Raw genomic sequence first — 4543 nt, forward strand, 5'->3', positions numbered from 1 at the left:
TCTCCAGCGGAGAATAAGGCCCGAAAACCACGGAGTAGTTGTAGCACGAGTCAAACGCACAGAGTGGATATCCAATCCTGGGTAACTCGTTTTAAGGCTACAAAAACACTGTAAGGCAACAAACGTAATAGCCGAAGCTTCATGATCCTGAAGGTGTACACATCTCATTCATGTCTCAATCACAACTTCACACCTTTGGCGCAGCTGATGCTGGCTATTTAATGGGGAATTAAGGGGAAGCGCCTGTATTACAAGAAAGGAGCAAGGAAGGAGAAGCACTGAGACGGTTCAGAAATATTCAGGGCCGTCACACTACACCCTTGATAACTACTGTGATTATTATTATTTGACCATGCTGGTCATTTATGAACATTTTAACATCTTGGCCATGTTCTGTTATAATCTCCACCCGGCACAGCCAGAAGAGGACTGGCCACCCCTCATAGCCTGGTTCCTCTCTAGGTTTCTTCCTAGGTTTTGGCCTTTTCTAGGGAGTTTTTCCTAGCCACTGTGCTTCTACACCTGCATTGCTTGCTGTTTGGTGTTTTAGGCTGGGTTTCTGTACAGCACTTCGAGATATTAGCTGATGTACGAAGGGCTATATAAATCAATTTGATTTGTAATATTTAAGTAGTTTTTGGGGAAAATTAGCTCATATTTCTAAACCTGTTTTTGCTTTGTCATTATGCAGTATTGTGTTGATTGATGGGGGGGGGGGGAAAACAATTTAATACGTTTTAGAATAAGGCTGTAACGTAACAAAATGTTGATAAAGTCAATGGGTCTGAATACTTTCCGAAGGCACTGTATTCCTAGACCTGTGATGGCGTATGATGAGGCCATGTTTTTGCATGCTATCGAGATTAAGTGATGTGTTTTTACCAGTCCTCTATAAAGCCTTCCAGATTGTGAACATATTAGTGTTCATATATTTGCCCCGCCCCTTGTTATGGAATAAAGGTGGTCTCTAAAAGATCAATTCTAACTGTAAGTGATCCAAGCCAACAGATTGGACCTTTTGTCTAACTGATTATACCGTAGCAGTACCCTATTTTGGACTGCTGCTGTATGCAGCAGTATAACATTATCCACTCATGCATGGACAACAGGATTGGAGTCAATGTCACATAGGTGTAAATTTAGTGCATCCATGTTTGTGGGGTGTTTTACCCTGAAGTGGGGGACGATATAGTGTGTAGTACAGTAGACTGGTGATGAATTGCAGAGTTTACTACTGCTTTTATGCAGTGTTACACACTCACCCAGCTTAAATTAGGATGGGAACGTAGGGTACACTCCCTCTCTTACACAATGCTCACATATTTCATATTATACACATTACTAGCGATTCCCAAACTCGGTTCTTGGGACCCCAAGTGGTACAAGTTTTGGTTTTTGCCCTAGAGCTAACCAGTTGATTCAACTAATCATCAAGCTTTGATCATGTGTAGTTTTAAGGCAAAAACCAAAACGTGCATTCCTTGTGGTCCCGAGGACCGAGTTTGGGAAACGCTGCATTATACACATGCATATTGAACGCACATGCCTGCATTTGTCCCATAACCCCAGTGTGGTTGCACTAATGCTTGGGACATGTTATGATGCGTTATGAATGGTCTGGTTGGGGAGGGGAGGTTTTTATCTTGTATCCCTGATTTAGCCAATATACAGTTGAAGTCTGAAGTTAACATACACTTAGGTTGGAGTCATTAAAACTCGTTTTTCAACCACTCCACAAATTTCTTGTTAACAAACTATAGTTTTGGCAAGTCGGTTAGGACATCTACTTTGTGCATGACACAAGTAATTTTTCCAACAATTGTTTACAGACAGATTTATTTTCACTTATAATTCATGTATCACAATTCCAGTGGGTCAGAAGTTTACATACACTAAGTTGACTGTGCCTTTAAACAGTAATCGACATCATTTGAGTCAATTGGAGGTGTGCCTGTGGATGTATTTCAAGGCCTACCTTCAAACTCAGTGCGTCTTTGCTTGACATCATGGGAAAATCAAAAGAAATCAGCCTAGACCTCAGAAAAATAATTTTAGACCTCCACAAGTCTGGTTCATCCTTGGAGCGATTTCCAAACGCCTGAAGGTACCACGTTCATCTGTACAAACAACAGTACGCAAGTATAAACACATGGGGCCACGCAGCTGTCATATCGCTCAGGAAGGAGACGCGTTCTGTCTCCTAGAGATGAACGTATTTTGTTGCAAAAAGTGCAAATCAATCCCAGAACAGCAGCAAAGGACCATGTGAAGATGCTGGAGGAAACAGGTACAAAATTATCTATATCCACAGTAAAACGAGTCCTATATTTACAAAACCTAAAAGGCCGCTCAGCAAGGAAGAAGCCACTGCTCCAAAACCGCCATAAAAAAGCCAGACTACGGTTTGCAACTGCGTATGGGGACAAAGATCGTACTTTTTGGAGAAATTTCCTCTGGTCTGATAAAACAAATCAAATCAAGTTTATTTTATATAGCCCTTCGTACATCAGCTAATATCTCGAAGTGCTGTAACAGAAATCCAGCCTAAAACCCAAACAGCAAGCAATGCAGGTGTAGAAGCACGGTGGCTAGGAAAACTCCCTAGAAAGGCCAAAACCTAGGAAGAAACCTAGAGAGGAACCAGGCTATGAGGGGTGGCCAGTCCTCTTTCTGGCTGTGCCGGGTGGAGATTATAACAGAACATGGCCAAGATGTTCAAAATGTTCATAAGTGACAAGCATGGTCAAATAATAATCAGGAATAAATGTCAGTTGGCTTTTCATAGCCGATCATTAAGAGTTGAAAACAGCAGGTCTGGGACAGGTAGGGGTTCCATAACCGCAGGCAGAACAGTTGAAACTGGAATAGCAGCAAGGCCAGGTGGACTGGGGACAGCAAGGAGTCATCATGCCCGGTAGTCCTGACGTATGGTCTAGGGCTCAGGTCCTCCGAGAGAGAGAAAGAAAGAGAGAAGGAGAGAATTAGAGAGAGCCAAGATTTTCAAAATGTTCATAAATGACAAGCATGGTCAAATAATAATCAGGAATAAAATGTCAGTTGGCTTTTCATAGCCGATCATTAAGAGTTGAAAGCAGCAGGTCTGGGACAGGTAGGGGTTCCATAACCGCAGGCAGAACAGTTGAAACTGGAAACAGCAGCAAGGCCAGGTGCACTGGGGACAGCAAGGAGTCATCATGCCCGGTAGTCCTGACGTATGGTCCTAGGGCTCAGGTTCTCCGAGAGAGAGAAAGAAAGAGAGAGGAGAGAATTAGAGAGAGCATCCTTAAATTCACAACAGGACACTGGATAAGACAGGAGAAGTACTCCAGATATAACCAACTGACCCTAGCCCCCCGACACATAAACTACTGCAGCATAAATACTGGAGGCTGAGACAGGAGGGGTCAGGAGACACTGTGGCCCCATCCGATGATACCCCCGGACAGGGCCAAACAGGAAGGATATAACCCCACCCACTTTGCCAAAAGCACAGCCCCCGCACCACTAGAGGGATATCTTCAACCACCAACTTACAATCCTGAGACAAGGCCGAGTATAGCCCACAAAGATCTCCACCACAGCACAAACCAAGGGGGGCGCCAACCCAGACAGGAAGATCACGTCCGTAACTCAACCCACTCAAGTGACGCACCCCTCCTAGGGACGGCATGAAAGAGCACCAGTAAGCCAGTGACTCAGCCCCTGTAATAGGGTTAGAGGCAGAGAATCCCAGTGGAGAGAGGGGAACCGGCCAGGCAGAGACAGCAAGGGCGGTTCGTTGCTCCAGAGCCTTTCCGTTCACATTCACACTCCTGGGCCAGACTACACTCAATCATATGACCTACTGAAGAGATAAGTCTTCAGTAAAAGACTTAAAGGTTGAGACCGAGTCTGCGTCTCTCACATGGGTAGGCAAACCATTCCATAAAAATGGAGATCTATAGGAGAAAGCCCTGCCTCCAGCTGTTTGCTTAGAAATTCTAGGGACAATTAGGAGGCCTGCGTCTTGTGACCGTAGCGTACGTGTAGGTATGTACGGCGAGGACCAACTCGGAAAGATAGGTAGGAGCAAGCCCATGTAACGCTTTATAGGTTAACAGTAAAACCTTGAAATCAGCCCTTGCCTTAACAGGAAGCCAGTGTAGGGAAGCTACCACTGGAGTAATATGATCAAATTTCTTGGTTCTAGTCAGGATTCTAGCAGCCGTATTTAGCACTAACTGAAGTTTATTTAGTGCTTTATCCGGGTAGCCGGAAAGTAGAGCATTGCAGTAGTCTAACCTAGAAGTAACAAATGCATGGATTAATTTTTCTGCATCATTTTTGGACAGAGAATTTATGATTTTTGCAATGTTACGTAGATGGAAAAAATCTGTCCTTGAAACAGTCTTGATATGTTCGTCAAAAGAGAGATCAGGGTCAAGAGTAACGCCGAGGTCCTTCACAGTTTTATTTGAGACGACTTTACAACCATCAAGATTAATTGTCAGATTTAACAGAAGATCTCTTTGTTTCTTGGGACCTAGAACAAGCATCTCTGTTT

The sequence above is a fragment of the Salvelinus sp. IW2-2015 genome, linkage group LG4q.2, assembly GCF_002910315.2.
Source record: "Salvelinus sp. IW2-2015 linkage group LG4q.2, ASM291031v2, whole genome shotgun sequence".
Lineage (NCBI taxonomy): Eukaryota > Metazoa > Chordata > Actinopteri > Salmoniformes > Salmonidae > Salvelinus > Salvelinus sp. IW2-2015.